Below are 23,120 nucleotides of genomic sequence, written 5' to 3' on the forward strand. Positions count from 1 at the left end.
AACCTAAGGGAAGAGAGGGACTTCCCTGGTGCACAGTGGATGAGAATCTGCCTGCCAATGCAGAGGACACAGGTTTGATGGCTGGTCCAGGAAGATTCCACTTTCTGCGGGGCAGCTAAGCCTGTGTGTCACAAACTACAGAGCCTGCACGTGCTCTGCAACAAGAAGACACTCACCACAACCAGAGAAAGCCCATGGACAGCAATGAAGACCCAGTGCAGCTAAAACTAAATAAAGAATTTTTAAAAACCTGGGAGAACAGAAATCCATAGATGGAGAATCATAGAACTATCTAAATTGTTTTCTCCAGTCTATGCAGATTAACGCTTCTAAACTGTTTGAGCAGCAGAGAGGAAGTGAGCTGCTCACTTCTATTTTATAATAAGTGTACTTCATTTTATCTACTTGATGCCATCTCTGGTCAGTGAAATGTGGGAAAGATCATGGAGAATAAATCGTTCTCTCCAACCCTTTCCCAGAATCAAAATATATAATTAGTATAACCTTAGGGTAAGAAGATCATGGGTTTTGTTTTATATACATACAGAAATAATGTATCTTGACATAATATGTTAATTATTTCCTTTTCGAAGAGACTTGATCCAATAACCAATGAGATTAGTATTAAATCTGTTTGGTGAATTTATTTCTAAGGTTTCTTTAACTGCCTTTCACTAAGAATGTTTAGCAAAAATAATTCTTTTTAAAAAAGAATCATAAATTTTAACCATAAAACTTTTGAGAATTACACTGGAAAACCTATACATTCATCTTCATTCAGACTTATGTAAATATTCAGCCACAACCAGTTCAGAACAATGAAAATTATGTTTTCTTTGCCAATGGCTGAGATGTAGTTGAGACCTAAGCCCAGGCTGGTTTCAGGAAGACACCTCCAAATCCTTCTGGCCCCTCACCTTGCTGCCTTGGTGTCCATTCTTCATCAGAATCCTCAGTGTCATCTACCTGGGGTTTGATGTGCTGCCTGCGGTGATGCATGAAATCCGGTCGAGTGGCTCTGAACCCTGGAAAGAAGCAAAACATTTGTCCTAAGAAGGAGAAACAAATCACAGAAGCCATGGGAAGTGTCACAAAGTCAGGGAATCAGTGGGATGGGCTGGGGGAGTCTAGAACAAGGCAAGAGGTGAGCTCTGCACTGCAGGGTCAACCTCCCTTTGGTGCAAAACTGTAAACATTTCCTCCAGGTTAGTCTCCACACCAAAGGGAACTGTGAGCAGATGGAGCCACCTAAGAGCGGGCCAAGTGAACACTGAGGGTGAAGACCTGCTTCATGTTTCCCAGGCTCACAGGCACCCAGCACTTCCTGTTACCTATAGCAATCAGCACTTCGTAGTTTCTTTTCACATTCCTATATCGGATTTTTTCCCATTTTCCCATCTCTTCCCATTCTTCCTTGGAGAAGTATACGGAGATGTCTTTGAAAGCACCTTTGTCCTAAGGAACATAATAGATTTCATCAGTGATTTACTAATCTAAGTCAGACCTTAGAGCTGAGCCTTCTCCTCCATCTTTTGTGCAGGGAGTAGCCTGAAGCTACTGGATGGTCTTTGTGAGACAGGGATGAAGGCTTTCCTTCCCGACTGTGTCCTGCCCAACTGAACAAACACTGAGCATTTTCCTAACTCTCCCTGGACACAGGGCAGTTGACAAAGCTACTGTCCTCTTTTGTCCCACTCCACCCCACCATCTCAGACAGGATCAGGCATTCCCAACCTGTGTGCAGTCACAGGGGAGTTCACTCAGTTGCCTGGGCAACCAGTCTGTGGTGCTTCAGGTACCAGCACCGTGTCCTTCCTATAGAGCTGGCTTAGAGCCCAGCTTTGCCACCTCCACCTCTCACCGTGGGCTTCCACTCTGTTCTCCTGGCATCTCCCTCAGTGCTCTCCTCTGGAGACCTGTTTGGCCTCATGGCCATTGGAGTGCTCAAGGCCAAGGTGCCTGTGGAAGAAGAAGGTGCTGAGACAGCCCAGACCAGTGTCCAGAGCCTGGTGTGTCTTCCTTGGGTGGAGTGTCCAGGGCAGGAAGGTGAGGGGAAAGTCAGGGTGAGGGTATTTGTGGGATGGACGGATCCTGACTAGATATGACAGATCAGCCTAATGTGAACTAGATTTGGTTTCTTTGGTTCCCCTACAATTCAGCCCCTCTGAGGGAAAGCACTGGGAGGGATGTGTCTCTGGGTGATGGAGGGATTCTTGAGGAGACCCAGAAACCCCTAACTGCTGGACTGGGGTCAGGCTGAAATCAGGACTCTGTTCCAGTACAGCAGAGGGAATGTTTCTCCAAGAAGGGTTTTGAGGATCTCTTCCTGAACACTCAGAAAAATCTGGGCATAGCGCAGGTTCTACGTCTAAGGGAGAAGTCGCTCGGTTTGAGGAGATCTGGGTCGCACGGGCTGAAGTAACTGGTGTCCTCAGACAGAGGGGACAGGGGATCTTTTGGCTGATGTAGAATGCGCAGGGTGAGAAATCTTGGGATCTGTGAGGCTGAGGAAATCGGGGGTTTCTTATTAAGGGACTTTAGGTCTCTGACAGGCAGGACAGTTATGGTCTTGAGGAGGAAGAGTTTTAAGACCTTGCAGGCAGAGGGATTCAGGGTCTCCGAAGTTGAGGAAATTTGGTGTCTCTGCGGGTGGTATTTTTAGGGTGCCTCAGGCTAAGGGGAACTCGGGTTAATCTAGGTATTTGAGGGTCGCAGCACTAGGGGACTCGGTGTTTCTGTGGATGAAGGGACTTGTAATCCCTGAAGCTGACGAGACACAAGCCCCCTTCAGATTAGGACTCAGATTACTCAAAGTTGACAGGATTTCAGGTCTCCCACCCTGGAATTTGAAGCCATCAGACTTAGGGTTTACGAGGGCTGCGCAGGATGCGTTCCCGTCACCCTCCCCGCTGCCCTGCCGAGCTGCGCACCCTGTACCCAGGAGTGCTAGAGGTTCAGCGAAGTTCAGTCCTTCCGCGCTGAGGTGAAGTGAACAGCCAGCAGCCTGCCTGTACCCTGTCAGTCACAAGCGACCAATCGGCGTTGTGACTGAGGCAGTCTGGCCAATAGGCGCCCGGAGGGTGGGAGCGCGATGGAGGCCCCGCCCCACCGCTCGGGGATTGGCTGCTCTGTGGGCGTGTCTTTCAATCCTCCAGTGCGCAGGCGCAGTTTGGCTGGTTTCTTTGTTTTCATGCATGGCCTCTTAGGCCTGGATCCTCAAGTGGGCGGGTGGTCCTCAAGCTGAATGTTTCTTTCCAGTGCCCTCAACTCGTATATCGGCTCCACCAGACTGTAACCGTGCTCCCGGAGTGTATCCTAGGCCCACCTGTGCCCTACCCTATCAAATCCAGTTTTGTCAAGAACTCTTATGTGGTGAGTACTGTATTATTCAAGGGAAACGGTGTAATTAACTGCATTCTGATGAGACACAAGATAAACACCGTGTGCTCAAAGATTTAAACACAATGCGTGGAATAAGGATGTTAAAAAACTTGGAGGATTTTTAACCTGAAAGTGGAAGTGGCACTGATGAGCCATCTGTATATGTAATGTAGGTATGAAAAGCTGTCGGAAATGAGGTATAAGTAAAACCTCAAAGCCCTGCAAGTGTTTTCTGTAAGCCGAGGCATCGATCTGGAGGAATGTGGATTCACTGAGCTGAGTTTGCCTGACACCTACTGGCTTCACAAGATAAAATAGGGACACTGTTCCTGGCCCTTAGGTAGCTTTGCTCACAGAAAAATAATGTGATTTCCATGTACTGCAAGTAAAGCAACTGACTGTAGAATTAGTATGAAGTGGTGGTTGGGAGTTGGATGGAGAAATGTTACCAGAAAAGTGAGTTTACCTCTTGGTGGGTGTAGAGCCAGAAGGTACAACCCAGCCAAAGCTCATGGGAAGGAAAAGTGTATTACTTGCAAAACCATGGAGAACACCATGGAGCTTTCCAGAGCAGTGTCTCTGTAAACCACAGAGTTGGGTAAGCTTTAATCTATGAGTACAGGGATGTTCCGGCTTCTGTGGTGACTCAGATGGTAAACAATCTCTGCATAGCAGAAGACCTGGGTTCAAACCCTAAATGAGGAAGATCCCAAGAGGAGGGTGGGGCAGCCCACTCCAGTATTCTTGCCTGGAGAATCCCATGGACAGAGAAGGCTGGTGGTCCATGGGGTTGCAAAGAGTCAGACATGAGTGAGTGACTAACTCTTTAACTTTTCAGTCATGTTCATCAAGGGTCTTGGACCATGAGAGATCCAAGCTTCAGTCGATTGAAGTCTTGAGAGTCAGAACCAGTCACCATCAGCATGCCTTACATTCCAGCTGGTCTGGTATACATATAGATATCTATTCTTGATATAGATATAGATATTTATTCTTCTTCATATTCTTTCCCCTTATCAGTTCAATTCAGTCACTCAGTCGTGTCTGACTCTGCAGGCCTATGGACTGTAGCACGCCAGGCCTCCCTGTCTATCAGTAACTCCCGGAGTTTACCGAAACTCATGTCTATTGAATCGGTGATGCCATCCAACCTTCTCATCTTCTGTCGCCCCCTCCTCCTCTTGCCCTCAATCTTTCTCAGCATCAGGGTCCTTTGAAAGGGTCAGCTCTTCACATCAGGTGGCCAAAGCATTGGAGTTTCAGCTTCAACATCAGTCTTTTCAATGAACACTCAGGTCTGATCTCGTTTAGAACGGACTGGTTGGATCCCCTTGCAGTCCAAGTGACTCTCGAGTCTTCTCCAACACCACAGTTCAAAAGCACCCATTCTTCAGCAGTCAGATTTCTTGACAGTCCAACTCTCCAATCCATACATGACCACTGGAAAAACCATAGTCTTGACTAGACAGACCTTTGTTAGCAAAGTAACATCTATGCTTTTAAAAATACTGTATAGGTTGGTAATAACTTTTCTTCCAAGGAATAAGTGTCTTTTAATTTCATGGCTGGAGTCTCCATCTGCAGTGATTTTGGAGCCCCCCGAGATAAAGTCAGCCACTGTTTCCCCATCTATTTGTCATGAAGTGATGGGACCAGATGCCATGATCTTAGTTTTCTGAATGTTGAGCTTTAAGCCAACATTTTCACTCTTGTCTTTCACTTTCATCAGGAGACTCTTTAGTTTTTCTTCACTTTCTGCCATAAGGGTTGTGCCATCTGCATAGCTGATATTTCTCCCAGCAATCTTGAATCTAACTTGTGCTTCATCCAACGCGGTATTTCTCATGATGTACTCTGCATAGAAGTTAAATAAGCAGGGTGACCATATATAGCTTTGATATGCTCCTTTCCCGATTAGGAACCAGTCTGCTGTTCCATATCTGGTTCTGACTGTTGCTTCTTGACCTGCATACAGATTTCTCAAGAGGCAGGTCAGGTGGTCTGGTATTCCCATCTTTTGGGAATTTTCCACAGATTATTGTGACCCACACAGTCAAAGGCTTTGGCATAGACTATAAAGCAGAAATAGATTTTTTTTTTTTTTTTGTGGAACTCTCTTGCTTTTTCGATGATCCAGTGGATGTTGGCAATTTGATCTCTGGTTTCTCTGCCTTTTCTAAAACCAGCTTTAAGATCTGCACGTTCACAGTTCATGTATTGTTCAAGCCTGGCTTGGAGAATTTTGAGCATTATTTTGCTAGTGTATGAGATGAGTGCAATCATGCAGTAGTTTGAGCATTGTTTGGCCTTGCCTTTCTTTGGGATTGGAATGAAAACTGACCTTTTCCAGTCCTGTGGCTACTGCTGAGTTTTCCAAATTTCCTGGCATATTGAGTGCAACACTTTCACAGTATCATCTTTTAGGATCTGAAATAGCTCAACTGGAATTCCATCTCCTCTACTAGCTTTGTTTGCAGTGATGTCTCCTAAGGCCCACTTCACTTCACATTCCATGATGTCTGGCTCCAGATGAGTGATCACACCATCATGACTGTCTAGTTCATGAAGATTTTTTTGTACAGTTCTTCTGTGTTTTCTTGCCATCCCTTCTTAATATCTTCTGCTTCTGTTAGGCCCATACCATTTATGTCCTTTACTGAGCCCATCTTTGCGTGAAATGTTCTCATAAGCATAAGTTTTAAGGTTGCTCTTGCAGGGAATGGCCAAAAGGCGTCAGGACTTTTTCATGCCAAGTTGTGATGGCCTTGAAAGTGAAAATTTTCAAGTTTTAACTCAAGACTGTAATTTAGTATGGAATGTACCTGAAGAAAGACCCAAAAGCTTGTGTGTTCTTTCTGAACATTCTTATTTATTTATTTTAATATATATATTTTTTATTTACTGGCAGTGCCATGTGGCATGTGGGATTTTAGTTCCCAGACCAAGTGTCGAACCCTCGACCCCTGCATTTGAAGCACAGAATCTTCACCACTGGAGTGCAGGGAAGTCTTGCTAAACATTATTTTTTTAAAGTAACCTTTATTTCATATTGTAGTAACATTGATATACCATGTGTTGTTGGTGGCAGGTGAACCGAGTGTATTTTCTGTTTTGTTGTTCAGTTGCAGAGTCAGATCTTTTTGTAGGAGCGTTCCCTTTTCTACAGGCCCTGTTATACTGGTAAGTCATCTATTTGTATATACATAAGTGTACATAAATGTAAATATCTAGGTTCATAGATATGTAAATGCCCAGATAGAGATATAAATGTCTAGGCACGTGGATATACAAATGTCTATATGCATAGAAATATACATTCTAGGTACATAGATTTATAAATACCTAGGTTCATAGAGACATAAATATCTATATACATAAACATATAAATATATATGTACATATAGACATAACTATCTATGCCAAACAGGAAAAGAGACACAGATGTACAGAACAGACTTTTGGACTCTGTGGGAGAAAGTGAGCATGGGATGTTTCGAGAGAAAAGCTTCGAAACATGTATATAATCTAGGGTGAAACAGATCACCAGCCCAGGTTGGATGCATGAGACAAGTGCTCGGGCCTGGTGCACTGGGAAGACCCAGAGGGATGGGGTAGAGAGGGAGGTGGGAAGGGGATCGGGATGGGGAATACATGTAAATCCATGGCTGATTCATGTCAATGTATGACAAAAACCACTACAATATTGTAAAGTCATTAGCCTCCAACTAATAAAACTAAATGGAAAAAAAAAAAAAAAGAATTCAATTTGTTGTAAACCATGGGCCCCACCGAAACCCAATGAATCAGAAAATTTTGAAGTGGGGCCCTGCCATTCAAGTTTTTTAAGCAAGGTTTTCAGTTGATTGTGATGGCTATGCAATTTGGGAACCTCAGTGGCTGTTTTTTAAAATCACCTTGGAAAGGGAACCCTCTTACACTGTTGGTGGGAATGCAATCTAGTATAACCGCTATGAAAAACAGTGTGATTTCTTAAGAAACTGGAATTAGAACTGCCATATGACCCAACAATACCACTTCTGGGCATACACATCGAGGAAACCAGATCTGAAAGAGACACATGCACCCCAGTGTTCATCACAGCACTGTTTACAATAGCCAGGACATGGAAGCAACCTAGATGCCCATCAACAGATGAATGGATAAGGAAGGTGTGGTACATATACACCATGGAATATTACTCAGCCATTAAAAACAATTCATTTGAATCAGTTCTAATGAGATGGATGAACCTGGAGCCCATCATACAGAGTGAAGTAAGCCAGAAGATAAAGACCAATACAGTATACTAACATATATATATGGAATTTAGAAAGATGGTAACGATAACCCTATATGCAAAACAGAAAAAGAGACACAGAAATACAGAACAGACTTTTGGACTCTGTGGGAGAAGGCGAGGGTGGGATGTTTCAAGAGAGCAGCATCAAAACATGTATATTATCTAGGGTGAAAGAGATCAGCAGCCCAGGCTAGATGCATGAGACAAGTGCTCGGGCCTGGTGCACTGGGAAGACCCAGAGGAATTGGGTGGAGAGGGAGGTGGGAGGGGGGATCGGGACGGGGAACACATGTAAATCCATGGCTGATTCATGTCAATGTATGACAAAAACCACTACAATATTGTAAAGTAATTAGCCTCCAACTAATAAAACTAAATGGAAAAAAAAGAAATATACATTCTAGGTACATAGATGTATAAATACCTAGGTTCATAGAGACATAAATATCTATATAAATAGACATATAAATATATATGTACATATAGACATAACTATCTATATATACAGATAAAAATATCTATTATAGATACACATAGAAGTATATATCTATATACATAGACATGTAAATATCTGTATACACAGAGGATAGTTACACAGTGGACAATGAAGGAAACCACCTTATAGACAAAATAAGTGATACAGATAGTGACATTTATAAGAGCATACTAGGAGAGAGAAACATAAACAATGTCAAACAAAGAGAACACAGCTAAGCAAGATGTATGTGACTAGTTTTAATCTGATGGCACTAAACCAACATGTCCACAGGGGGTCAGAAGATGATGGCAAAGTCTGGACGGGTAAGATAGTGAAAACTAGTTAAATGTTTCATCTTTGTTTACAAAGTATACTTATACATTTTTGGATTCATACTTGTTACCTCCTGAAATATGTATCACCTATATATCCTCCTATGTGCACATCCAAACTGTTTCAACTCAAATCAAGCATCACTCCAACTTGTTGCAACTCTAGTCAATTGTTGCAATTTCATGAAAAAGACACATTGTGATTCTTTTGTATAGACCAGCAATGGTTAGTATTTCTCTCTAATGTACTTTTTTTTTTAGGGTCCTTAGAGATCATTTAAAATTTCAACACTTTTCCCTGCTTCACCTTGTTCTGATTCAATCGACATTGGAAAAGTTATGGAAAGAGTGTTTAATATAATCTGAACTCACCAGGTGTCTACTGTTTGGTGTACATAAAGATCTGAGAAGCAGACTCGATGGATGTAAAAATAAATATTGTGGATATAGAACATAATTAAAAATTGCGAGAATCATTTGACCAGAGAGCAATCACAATGGATCCACTTCATCTCCCACACCCATGAGGACAAGTTTATCTTGGTAATAATATCAGCAACTGAAGAGTTAAAGTGTTATCACTGTGAAAAATGATTATGAAAAGAAATCTAGGGAGTGTTTTCATAGATAGGATGCAGATTTCCAAGAGGCTTTAAATTTCAGGTGAATGTTTTATTATTTGAAATCTTGAGAGGATTACAGACTCTGTAAGTTTCACAGACTGTTCAAAGTTACATTCTGTTCCATCCCAGAATGAATCCATTACCTTTTGGTTCATGCACTTGTGACATCCTTAATCAGACTTAGAGACAATCTGTGTTGGGGAGTGTTCTAAACCAATGTGTGCGTACCAGCTGCAGGTCTGACAAGAAACATTCACTCTCATGTTGCTGTAGTTGCTGTTCAGTTGCTAAGTTGTGTCTGACTCTTTGTGACCCCATGGACTGCAGCACGCCAGGAATCCCTGCCCATCACCATCTCCTCGAGATTGTTCAAACTGCTGTCCATTGAATCAGTGATGCCATCCAACCATCTCTTCCTCTGTCATCCCCTTCTCCATTTGCCTTCAACCTTTCCCAGCATCAGGGTCTTTTCCAGTGGGTTGGAACTTCACATCAAGGGGCCAAATGATTGGAGCTTTGGTTTCATCGTCAGTCCTTCCTATGAATGTTGAGGACTGAGTTCCTTTAGGATTGACTGCTTTGATCTCCTCGCAGACCCAGGGACTCTCAAGAGTCTTCTCTAGCACCACAGGTCAAAAGCATTGGTTCTTCAGTGCTCTGCCTTCTTTGTGTTCCTACTCTTATGTCCGTACATGACTACTGCAAAAACCAGTAGCTTTTACTCTCACATATGGGATTTCAAATTTGTTTTTACATATTGCCTGCTATGTTTAGGCTCTTGGTTCATACTTCATATACCCATGTAGTGCTGTATTTCAATCCAGTTTGAAACAGAGCTTTATTTGAAGAACGTTTTGCCACCAGCAGCATTCTGTTCTCACCAGCACCTCTTACCTTGGTGTGACATCTCAAAACTCAGAAACTCTTACATGTTGATATGAATATCAATTTCATCTTAGCACAGTTTAAACAGAGAAGTGACAAAATCAGGATGCCTATTTTATCAGGTTTCTCCAGGCAGAAAATTGAAGCTTGATGTGGTTCAGTTGCTCAGTCGTGTCCAACTCTTTGCAACCCCATAGACTGCAGCATGCTGGGCTTCCCTGTCCTTCACCATCTACCAGAGTTTGCTCAAACTCCTGTTCTTATGTTGGTGGTGCTATCCAACCATCTCATATTCTGTCATCCCCTTCTCCTCCTGCCCTCAGTCTTTGAAATTGAAATTGTTAGATGGCAGAGTTCACACAGCTTATGGGCTCATTGACTCCATTTTTTTTTTTTTTCCCAAAATTTTCTTATGTATTTTTTCATTCATATAATAGCAAATAACAGAATTAGAAGAAACCAATTTGAAACAATGGATTGTTTCTCTCCTGACAATCTGAACACAAAGGAACCAGTGGGAACCTCAAAGATCTGGGGGCCAAGCTTTTAAGAATATTTTAGGTTGGCAAATACTAACTAGTATGCTTTCCATTTCAACAATTCTTATTCTGATACAGAATATCCTTTTCTAGAAGGCTTCCAGTGTGGCTGCCTCCTGTTGGAAGCATGGAAGAAGGAATCAGGGCACTGTCTATCTGTCTTTACAAGACACTGGACTCAACTCTAAGAAGTCCCTGGATCTTCCCTGGATCCTGACCACCACATGGCCAAAGATACTAGTAACAGTTTTGTTTTGCCTGTCAAAGTGTTTAATGCCAAAGATTCTTTCGGTTTCCTGATGTGGATGACATGTGGGGCCCAGTGATGATTTTTTTTTTTTTTTTTTTTTTGAGAAACTTACTTGCTAGCTCCCACATGAGGGTGAGGCCCCTGTCCAATGATGAGAGATCTGTGCCTCCAGGGAGAGCAACTTTATGCTAGTTTAATCCTGACCAAGTTCTGTCTGCATGGTAGATTTAGACCTTTCTGCCTTGTCTAGGACGTTCCGTGGTTACTTAGATGGTAAAGAATCTGCATGCAGTGCAGGAGAACTGGGCTCATTTCTGGATTGGGAAGATCCCCTGGAGAAGGGAATGGCAACTGAATCCAATATTCTTGCCTGCAGAATCCCATGGACAGAGGAGGCTGGAGGCCTACAATCCATGTGGTCACAAAGAGTCAGACATGTCTGAAGGATGAATACTTTGACTTTTCAATCCTGTCTGCACTGATTATGTTTAGACAGGATATCTTGCTTTCTGCAATGAGTATATTGACACCTGACCATGTTCTGTGTGCACGAGGACGTGGAGACCTGGGTGCGGACTGGGCCTGGCCTCGGTCCTGGAAAACTCCGTGCCTGTGTCTGAATGTCAGTGCTTAGAGGTCTGGGGTCTGGAACTGAGGTGGGCTTCTCTGTGTAATGTGCCCTCCTCTTAGTGGGGTTCCATGGCCCTCCCAGGGGTCAGTGCTGCAGTAGGGCTCTTAGTCTATCCTCCTGCCAGGCTCACCTGACCTGAGGCTCATGGAGACTCCTCAGGTGGGCTACTTGGTAATTATTCCAGTTTTTCAATGCATTCAGTTTGAGTAGGGAGGCAGGTTCACCTGGCTAATTGATTCCAGCGTACAAGGATCAGGCAAAAAACCAACGGGCAGCAGGTGAGGTTGCTATATGATTGCCTTCCCATCGGCCGTCCCTGCTTAGCAGACATCAGCCCTGCCCCTCGTCTTCTAGCCCCACACCTGGGGTGTTTTCTCAACAGCTCAATGGGAAAACAAAGAACGGAGCCTGCTGGAACCAAGGCAGTGTGTTCAACATTATCATGACAACTGAAAAAACAGTTAGTATCAGACAGAACCAAGGGGCAGGAGAGGAGGACTTCTCTGGGACGAGTGAAGTTTCCAGGAACCCAGTCGTTTCTGCCTTTGGGGCTCAGCCATCAGGGACCTGGTGAAGTAACCAAGAGTCATGCGGCCCCAGATGTAGGGTTTGGGGACTGTGTGTGTCTCACCCCATCCACACGGGTCCGGATCCTTTACCCAGAGACCCCGTGTCTGCTCTTCACCTCTGTGTGTCTTGCCCCTTGGAGATCTCCAACATCTGAATTGATGGCATTGCCCTGATTAACCTGTGGTCTTTCTTCTCTTCATCTTGGGACATTCACATGAGGTCAAGCACCTTTGAATGGGTTGCTGCTCTTTGTTCTGCTGGGTGAAAACCTTTGGCGGTGTCATATTAATATCATACTGTATCACAGACCTAATCTGTAGGGTCGCCACTGTCTGGGGTCCACTAGATGTATCTTCTGTAATTTAATTTTTATTTTCTATTGGAGTCAGGTTGATTTTCATTGTTTTATTAGTTTTAGTTGTACAGGAACTTAATTTGATTTTACATAGAAGTGAATCTATTCTTTTTCCATTTTTTTCCTCATGTAGATTATTACAGTCTCTTTAGTAGAGTTCCCTGTTCTTTTCAGTAGGTCCTATTTGCTTATCAATTTGTTAGATATTAGTGTTTGCATAAATCCTAAACTCTTAATTATCATTTCTTTATAACTTTATTTTGATACTCATAATTTGATTTTCGCAGGCTGTGAAGTTCGTTTTGTACATTAGGTCATTGCTATAAATTTATAGATTGTGCCCGTAAGTGATATCTTATGATATTTGTCTTTCTGGGAAAGTCAGTTTCACTGATGAGAAGTAAGAGTAAAACCTTTGTGTGGTCATTTATACAAGTCCTTACTTAGAGAATCAATGACTAGGCTACATTTGCACGGTCAGGACACCACAGCTGTTTAATGATTGTCACTGGGCACGCAGTGCCTCTAGTACTAGTGATGCCAGAGATGATGTTTTTGGTAAACAGGCAGGGTTTATGTTTCCCGAGTTCTTTTTTCCTCTTTTCATCTTTGCTTGAGTGAATGCCTCTGTTGGGTTAACAGTGCAATTAATAACCTAATATTAGATTATTTTTATTTACTGTTCACCATCAAGGAGTAATACTACTTGCTGACACAAACTTGTGCAAGGAGTCTTAGGGAGTTTTATTGTTTTCCTTTTCAGGTTTACAAGACCAGAAGCATGGATATACTACAAAGACTTCTCTTCATTTTAGATTATTTTAGGTAATGCTGGTTAGTGGCATTGATGGTAGGATAAGGAAAAACATATAATAGATACTAGTTGTCCAGTGATGATAAAGGGATGTTCTACTGGTTGTCCTCCAATTCATGCCAGTGTTAAGAGGTTCACTACTAGAATTCAAAACAGGAACTGGCTGAAAGGTCAGAATGTCATGCTTTGTTGTTTGCTTGTATGAAGTAATGGCATTAATATTCAGATTAGGATAGAAAAGATTCGGGCTAAAATTCTGCCTAGTTTGTTAGGGCTTGATCATAGGACTGCATATGTGAATAAGAAGTACCATTCTGGCTTGATGTGTGAAGGTGTGTTGAGAGGTTTGCCAGGGTGTAACTATCTGGGTCTCCTAGTAGGTCAGGTGAAAATAGGACTAGTATTTTTAACCCCAGAACTAGTAGCAAGGCATCCAAGATGTCTTTCAATGTATAATACAGATGGAATGGGATCTTGTCTATATCAGGTGAAATTCCTACTGAGTTATTTGATCCTGTTTCATGGAGAGATAGTAAGTGGACTATAGTAAGTGCTGCAATAAATGAGCTTGTAGAGAAGGGGAACCAACCATGTTACTAGTTGGTCATAATTAATTTTTATTACAGAAATTACTTGTGGAAATTTCAATTATGCTGATAAGTAAGGTGATAAGGAAAGAAGAAATACAGTGTGATTAGCCCCTTTTGATCTGATACCAATATAGACATTTGTATTTGAATAAGGGAGGTGGTTTTTGGCAAAATATCCTCTCCTCAGTTTCAGTCTAGAAGGGGGATGCTGACTTTTGGCTGGTTAAGTTTAAATAAGGGGTCAGGCCGTGTATGATAGTGGAAAAGGATCCTTGAATACATTTGAATAATTGAACTTGAGGTTTTGTGTTACTGCTAGTTTTGAGTGCCAAGATGAAGCCTAGAATATTCAGGGCCAGGGCAGTTATTTGGAGGTAGTAAGGTATGGTTCTTTGTGGAACTGCTGTTGGGGGAATATTGTTGGAGATAATAAAGCCAGCAAAATACTTCCAACTAGTAGGCATTTAATTGATTAGGAGGGGTTTGTTCTTGTTAATGATAATTAGAGTAGAAAATTGAGGCCGTCCTAGTAGCATGAAGAAGATAGTGAGGATGCTGGAGACGGCTGTGAGTGAGGTGGCAGTTTGTGGAGGGGATCAGGCATTGGTATAAGGCATATTCACAGTTTCAATATTTAGGTCTTTAGAGTAGAATCCAGTGAGGAAAGGCATTCCTGTCAATGCTAAGCTGCCAATGATAAGGCCAGTTGTAGTAAAAGGCATAGCTTTAAACATAGCTCCTATTTTTTGAATATCTTGTTCATCATTTGGGTTGTGAATAATCTGGGTTACATAAACAAAATCACTTTGACAAAGGCAAGGACATTTTTTTTGGAGAAAGAGGAATGCTGGGTAGAGTTGGTTGATGCCAATTGTTACTATCATGAGGCCTAATTGACTAGAGGTGGAGAAGGCAATGATTTTTTTTTATATCGTTCTGGGTAATGGCACATATTGTTATAAATGTTGTGATAGCCTCTAGGCATAATGTAACTGATGGGGTACATTTATAGCTTTCTGTCAGAGGCTAGAGGTGGATGAGTAGGAACATATCTGCTACTACTATTGTGCTTGAGTGGAGTAGGTCTGAGACTGATGTGGGCCCTCTGTTGCTGAGGGTAATTATGGGTGTAGCCCAAATTGACAAATTTTCCCGTTGCAGCTAATACTAAGCCTAATATAGGTAAACCTGAATTAAGTTGAGCAAGAGCATTCCACAGAAACATCTATTTCTGCTTTATTGACTATACCAAAGCCTTTGACTGTGTGGAGCACAATAAACTGTGAAAAATTCTGAAAGAGATGGGAATACCAGACCACCTGACCTGCCTCTTGAGAAAACTGTATGCAGGTCAGGAAGCAACTGTTAGAACTGGATATGGAATAACAGACTGGTTCCAAATAGGAAAAGAAGTATGTCAAGGCTGTATATTGTCACCCTGCTTATTTAACTTATATGCAGAGTACATCATGAGAAATGCTGGGCTGAGGAAGTACAAACTGGAATCAAGATTACTGGGAGAAATATCAATAACCTCAGATATGCAGATGACACCACCCTTATGGCAGGAAGTGAAGTAGAACTAAAGAACCTCTTGATGAAAGTGAAAGAGGAGAGTTAACAACTTGGCTTAAAACTCAACTTTCAGGAGACTAAGGTCATCCATCTGGTCCTATCCCTTCATGGCAAATAGTTGGGGAAACAGTGGAAGCAGGGCTCTGAAATCACTGCAGATGGTGATTGCAGCCATGAAATTAAAAGACACTTTCTCCTTGGAAGGAAAGTTACGCGCAATGAAGACAGCATATTAAAAAGCAGAGACATCACTTTGCCAACAAAGGTCCGTCTAGTCAAGGCTATGGTTTTCTCAGTAGTCATGTATGGATGTGAGAGTTGGACTATAATGAAAGTTGAGCGCCAAAGAATTGATGCTTTTGAACTGTGGTGTTGGAGAAGACTCTTGAAGAGTCCATTGGACTGCAAGGAGATCCACCCAGTCCATCTTAAAGGATATCAGTCCTGGATGTTCATTGGAAGGACTGATGTTAAAGCTGAAACTCCAATACTTTGGCCACTTGATGCGAAGAGCTGACTCATTGGAAAAGACCCTGATGCTGGGAGGGATTCGGGGCAGGAGGAGAAGAGGACAGCATAGGATGAGATGGTTGGATGGCATCATCAACTCAATGCATGTGAGTTTGTGTAAACTCCAGGAGTTGGTGATGGACGAGGAGGTCTTGCGTGCTGAGGTTCATGGGGTTGCAAAAAGTTGGAGACGACTGAGCAACTGAATTGAGCTGAGGATAAAAATTTGTCGTGTCATGCATTTAAGTTAAGTAAGAATAATGCTGTTGTTTTAATAAAACCTGTATCAACATAGGGTTTGGAGAAGGCAATGGCACCCCACTCTAGGATTCTTGCCTGGAAAATCCCTTGAATGGAGGAGCCTGGTAGGCTGTGGTCCATGGGGTCGCGAAGAATCAGAAACATGGAGTGACTTCACTTTCACTTTTCTCTTTCATGCATTGGAGAAGGAAATGACAACCCACTCCAGTGTTGTTCCCGAAGAATCCCAGGGACGGAGGAGCCTGGTGGGCTGCCGTCTATGGGGTTGCACAGAGTCGAACATGACGAAGCGACTTAGCAGCAGCAGCAGCAGAACAGGGTTATACAAAACAGGTTCCCGCCCCCTTGGCCCCGGTTTCTCACATCCACGCCCTCGTGCCCTGCATCCCCACATCCACACAGCACAAGCCATCCATCTGCCTCCTCTTTCCAGTTAGTCTTTGGGCTTCGCTGAGGTGTTTTGGCCCTGGACAAGGAAATGGCAACTCACTCCAAGATTCTTGACTGGAACATCCCATGGACTGGAGGGCCTGGTGGGCTACAGTCCATGGGGTCGCAAAGAGTCGGACACAACCTAGTGACTCAGCTGTTATTCAAAATTGCCTGTGGTGCAGATGTGTTTGCATCTGCCGTCCACACCATCATCCAATGAGCAGGAAGGATATAATCCCGGCTCCTTCTCAGCCAGTGAGTAATTGGAAGAGATTGTTAGTGGTAACAAGAATTAGTATTGTAACAAGGAAAAGGAGTGTTTGAAGAATCAGTAAATGTTGGGGTCTGAGTGAATGGATCATATTGAGAAGTCTATAGTTGATCATATGACAAATAGGGCCACCAGCACACATTATTGAGAAATAATCTATTTTAGAAGTGAATGATAGCTTAAGGGTTTGTAGTGTGACTCAGTGCCAGTTTGAGATAATTATCTCTTGGCCTGTATACATGAATATTATTGTTGGAACTAAGCTAATGGTGAAGGCATATGAGATAATCTTACATATAGAGGGTATGTGGTGGTTTTATAAATGTTAGTGCTTGTTATTATGATCAATGAAATACATAGTGAGGCTAGAGTGAAAGAGGAAATTTAATTTTTTACTTTTATTTGGAGTTGCACCAATTATTTGGTTCCTAACACCAATGGGTAAAAGTTTGAAAAAGCCATGCTGTTAGTCATGGGAGCATAGAACCAGCAATTCTTATATACTTCTGTGGTAAATAAGATGGTTTTGTCTTCTCTTACTAGATTCACAATCAAGTAGTGTTTTTTTCTAAACTATATATACACAGTATAGGGGCCTAGAATAATTTTTGGGTTTAAGGATAGGAGTAGAAGAGGTAGGAAGGGTAATGATATGAGAGCATTTTCTCATGTAAAAGATGGAGAGATACTGTTTATGTGGTGTGTGTATTTTCCACACTGTGTTGTAATGAGTATATATAAAGAGTATAGGGCAACAATTACTATATGAATTCCTATTAAAATAATTGCAATGTTTGATCACGAGAAGGATATTGCTACAAATAGCTCTCCAATCAAGTTAATAGTTGGGAGTAGAGCTAGGTTTGTTTAACTTGCTGGTAATCACCAGGTTGCTATTAGTAGGAGGAACATTTGCAGGCTTTAGGCTCGGATTATTGTTTGGCGATGGACCTGGTAATTTGAATTTGCCAGGCAGAACAATACAGAGGATGTAAGACTATGGGCAATGACTAGGGCTGTGGCTCCTATACCACTTCAAGGTGTTTGGGTAAGGATAGCAAAGTGCTATGTGGCTGACAGAAGAGTATGCAGTGAGTGATTTTAGGTCTGTCTGGCATAAGCAAATGGAGCTGGTTATAATTATGCCTCATAAGGACAATAGAATGAGTGGATACCCTATGAAGTCTGTTAGTGGGTTTCAAATTATTGTAATTCATAATTCATAGTATACCACAACATCCAAAGTTTAGTAGTGCTGGCAGCATAGCCAGAACTCTGAAGCCTGCAATAGGGGTCTCTTCATGTGCGTTAGGTAGTCAAAGGTGGAGGCCATAAGATTGTATTTTTACTGTAAAGGCAATTATTCATACTAACCGTATGAAACCATTGGATCAAGAGTTGGATACTGATTGGGCTCAGCATTAGACTATTTTAAGGTCCTGCTGTATTATGAATGTACACAAGTATTCCTAAGAGGGGGAGAGAACTTACTAGGGTATAAAATGAATAGAGACCTGCATTAAGGTGTTCTGCTTGATTTCCTCTTTGGGTAATGATAATGAGTGTTGAAACTAGTGTTGCTCCAAATAGAATATATAAATGAATGAATTTTATTGCAGTAAATGTTATAATTAAAATAATTATAATATGACTAGCAGTGATAATATTTTTTTTTCTGGTAGAGATTCTTTTAATATGAAGCGTTGACTATTAGTATAAGGGGTCATAACCATGTAATTAAAATCAGTGGTGGTGTCCATAGGGAGTGGGAGAAAACAATTGAGTAATTGAGGCTGTTATCATTGATTAAGGAGGAGTAGTCTTGTGAGTTTAATTATTAGGCTATGCGTGGTGGTGTTAATTCAGATTAACCTAGTGATCAGGTTAGTGGTATTGTTGCTGACCAAAATCTTGGCCTTCTCTGCCCCCCTGAGCTGAATAAAAGAACATGGAGACTGAGTCTGGAGGAAATAGAAAGCTGGCTTCAATTCTCAGTCGGCAGAGAGGGGAACCCAGCAGGCTCATGCTTCAAGAGCTTTGCCTGTCCCCCTTGAGGAGTTTAGGGGCTCATAGAAGGAAGGGCTCACAGTCAGGAGGTACTATGATAAACAAACGGGCTAGGACTTTGATTTCTTCCTCTTGCATTTATTCATACTCGCATAAGTTCAGTTCAGTTGCTCAGTCATGTCTGACTGATGATGGGACAGATTGAAGGCGGGAGGAGAAGGGGACGACAGAGGATGAGATGGTTGGATGGCCTCAGCGACTCAATGGACATGGGTTTGAGTAAACTCCAGGAGTTGGTGATGGACAGGGAGGCCTGGTGTGCTGCAGTCCATGGGGTCGCAAAGAGTTGGACACGACTGAGCGACTGAACTGAACTGAAACCACTCCACTAGATTCTTACAAGTGTGTAGCCCAGAGCGTTCTGCCTGAGGGAGTTGAGATCACACAGGTAAAACTTAAAACAGCTCACATTGTGCTCAGGACTGTGGAACTGACATCCCTTCCTGGGCAGCCACGACCCTGAGCAGTGATGAGAGCCTCGCCCCCTCGTGGTCCCAGGGAGAAGGAAGCTGGTCGGCCTGCCGGCCGGTCCGAGCCACTACTGGGAGGTCCCTGCCTACCCTGACCACTGGAGCGGCCCAGGGGCCACTCTCTCAGGCCCCACCGAGCCCCTGCCCCACACCCGTCTGGAGTGTCCTTCCAGGCCGTCGTGATGGGAATCTGTGCTGGGAACTCAGCAGAAAGGGCGTGAGGGCAGCTGGGACCTTCCTTCACCGAGGACGTGACATCACCAGGTACACTGAGGTCACGCATGGTGGGGAGGCCGTTTCCGATGGTGGTCTGTGCTGAGAAGGACACAGGACTCGGGGAGGCAGGGGCTGACGGGTGGCGAGTCCAGAGAGGCGCCTTCTTGGAGGAGGGGGCATGCTCAGACAGAACTGCATCAGGCCCCGGAGCTCCAGCAGGGCTGGCCGGCGGGTGAGGAGGGCAAGGCCGGGGCTCAGCCCCAGAAGTGGTGCATCTGGCCTCTGTTAGAGTTTCTGCCCCCCAAGGACTGGGGTTATTGTCTGTCTCCTCACGGCTGTCCCGTGCCTGGAACACGACCTGGCCAGAGGTAGGTGCTACGCAAATATCTGTGAATGAGTGGACGGTCCGAGTGTGGAGATGCACAGGACAGGCGGCGTCAGGCTGCAGAGTGGGGGTTAAGTAGATTAGGAGGCCGAGCCAGGAGAGAGGCGTACAGGGTTTCTGATTCCGGACTCCCAGCCCCATTTGGCTCAGCTCCACCCAAGCCCGTCTGTTCCCCAGACCCTCTGTTTTCTACGGTACATTCCCTCTGGCCTTCACTCATCTGCGTGTCCTGCCCTGCATGACTTAAAAGCAGCTCCAAATCTGTTCCTACCACCTTTGCCTGAAGCCTCTTTATGCTTAAGCTGGTGGATCCCAAGGGCGCCCCCTGAGATGGGGCCCCTTCCCTACCCGGGGACGGGTGCTCCTTGTCTATGCCATGGACTCTGCTCTCTGCAGTTGTCTGCCTGTTCAGGTCTCTGCCTGACCCAGGGCTGGGAGTGTTCATGGGGCTCTGTGTCCCCGCTGAGTCTAGCAATCCGCCAGGCTGAGTCCTGCTGGCCTGCATCGTGATACTGCCATTTACTGGTGACACGGGTACCTCCCTGGAGCTCTGCTGACGAGGTGCCCACTGGTCTCAGCTGGACCTCGCTGTTGGGCCAGGAGCCAGATGGTCAGTGGTGTTGGTGCCTGTGGGCATGGCTGCCATCACAAGCCTTCTCCTTGGGGCTCAGTGGCTGAGCCGTCAGAGACCAGCACAGGGGGCCAGCGCTGGGCCTCAGCCAGAGAGCGGAGGCACCGACGTGGGGCCTGCCCTCCATTAGGGCACTTTCCGGCCTCCTGGGCTCTGTTTTGTCCGACCTTCAAGGAATGGGCAGAGCTGCTGGGCTCATCATGGCCCACCCACTCCAGAGCTGCCCTCACAGACCTCCCCTGCATTGGGATCTGCCCAGCACATTCCTGGTCCCAGCACCAAGCCAGGGCATCCCGGGGCCCCTTCAGTTAAGGGGTCAGGGGAAGCAGAGCCGCTTTGTTTTGAGCTGGAGTGGGAGTCGTGTGGGTAGAGTTCTCATTTCCTCCAGCGACACTAGTGGCTTACGGCTCCCAGGGCTCCCAGCCAGCCTGTGGGCCGCAGTGGGACCCCGTCTCCTGTTGGCCCCTCTTCTGACAGGTTGGTCCATGTTCTGACTGCTCGGGACTCGGTGCTCCTGGGTTGAGTGTCTATTGTAATTGGCTAGGGCCTGTTGTTGTTTTTTTTTTTTTTTTCCTTAATCAGTATTTTTTTTTTTTCTTTGAATTATGGCTGGCTTAAAATGTGTTAATTTCTGCTGTGCAGCTCAGGGATACACTTATACAGATATATACATTCATTTTAAAAATATTATTATGTAGTTAATCATTGGATACTGAATACTGTTCTCTGCTATGCAGCAGGGCCTTCTTTATCCATTCTACTTATAAAAGCTACATCTGCTCACCCGGCCTCCCACTCCATCCCTCCACCGCCCCCTCCTCCTTGGAGAGCACCAGTCTGTTCCCTCTGTCCTTGAGTCCATTTCTGTTTCATGTGTGTGTGCTCAGGTGTTCAGTTGTGTCTGATTCTTTGTGACCCCATGGACTGTAGCCCACCAGGCTCTCTGTCCATGGGATTCTCCAGGCAAGAATTCACCTACTTGGTGAGTGCAGGCTTGTGGTCACTCTGACCTGTCACAGACCTCTCAGATGCCATCCGCTGGGTGAATGCAGGCTCATAGTCACTATGGCCTGTCACAGACCTCTCAGATGCCATCCACCAGGTGCGTTCATGCTTGTGGTCACTCTGGTCTGTCTCAGACCTCTCAGAGGCCATCCACTGGGTGAGTGCAGGCTCATAGTCACTATGGCCTGTCACAGACCTCTCAAAGGCTGTCCTCTGTGTGAATGCAGGCTTGTGGTCACTCTGGTTTGTCACAGACCTCTCAGAGGCCATCCACTAGGTGAGTGCAGGCTCGTGGTCACTCTGACCTGTCACAGGCCTCTCAGAGGCCATCCACTGAGTGAATATACGCTTGTGGTCACTCTGCTCTGTCACAGACCTCTCAAAAGCCATACGCTGGGTGAGTGCAGGCTTGTGGTCACTCTGAGGTGTCACAGACCTCTCAAAAGCCATCCGCTGGGTGAGTGCAGGATCATAGTCACTATGGCCTGTCACAGACCTCTCAAAAGCTATCAGCTGGGTGAGTGCAGGCTCGTGGTCACTCTGACCTGTCACAGACCTCTCAGAGGCCATCTACTGGGTGAGTGCAGGCTCGTGGTCACTCTGGACTGTCACAGACCTCTCAGAGGCTGTCTGCTGGGTGAATGCATGCTAGTGGTCACTCTGCTCTGTCACAGACCTATCAGAGGCCATCTTCTGGGTGAATGGATGCTTGTGGTCACTCTGGTCTATCACAGACCTCAGAAGACATCCACTGGGTGAATGCATGCTTGTAGTCACTCTGACTTGTCACAGACCTATGAGAGGCTGTCCGCTGGATGTATGCATGCTTGTGGTCACTCTGTTCTGTCACAGACCTATCAGAGACTGTCTGCTGTAAGTACAGGCTCATGGTTGTTTTAGTCTGTCACAGACCTCTCAGAAGCCATCTGCAGGGTGAATGTGGGCTCATGGTCACTCTGGTGCACAGTTTCCACAGGGCTGTCGAGAGGCACTGTGTGGCTGCCCCAGCTGGGGTCCATTTATTGTGCTCTTGCTGCCCCCAAGCTATGTCTGGAGAAGGCTAATTCCAATGAGAAGCTACTTTCAGAATTAAGCTCATATCCCAGGAACGTGTTCCCGCCTAAGAAGGTCACTCGGGGTATCCTGTGTTAGTGCTCACAGCTCACACACCTCGAGAGTGGGCCGGATCTGGGGACACATGTCCTCTGCTGGTAAAAGTGACAGTAGACTGTGCTCCCAGGGATGGACCACAAGGGGCGATGGGACAACGTCTGCCCTACCTGCTTGGAGGCACTGTGCCCCCAGCCCCTGCCTTCTCCCCACTCAGGTACGGAATGTGGGAGAGCAGGAGGGGGAACCTGGGTCCCCAGTGAGACCCTCTCAGCAGAGCTGGGCCTGGGTCAGGCTTGGAGGGTGTGACCGAGAGTTTGCTGGACAGGACGCCACATTTAGAGGGCCTCCTGCAGTGTAGGTTTCAGGGCTAGATAGCAACTAAGTGCAGAGCATGGTGGCTGAGCTGACGAATGTGGATCCTGCAGGCTGAACGCTG

At 44.8% G+C, this 23,120-nt stretch overlaps 1 pseudogene; it reads right to left on the minus strand.

The window, feature by feature from the left end:
* LOC133052974 (histone-lysine N-methyltransferase PRDM9-like) overlaps positions 1–23,120 on the minus strand; it is a 46,434-nt pseudogene that overhangs the window by 19,742 nt on the left and 3,572 nt on the right.

This window comes from Dama dama, chromosome X, assembly GCF_033118175.1.
Source record: "Dama dama isolate Ldn47 chromosome X, ASM3311817v1, whole genome shotgun sequence".
Classification (NCBI taxonomy): Eukaryota; Metazoa; Chordata; class Mammalia; order Artiodactyla; family Cervidae; genus Dama; species Dama dama.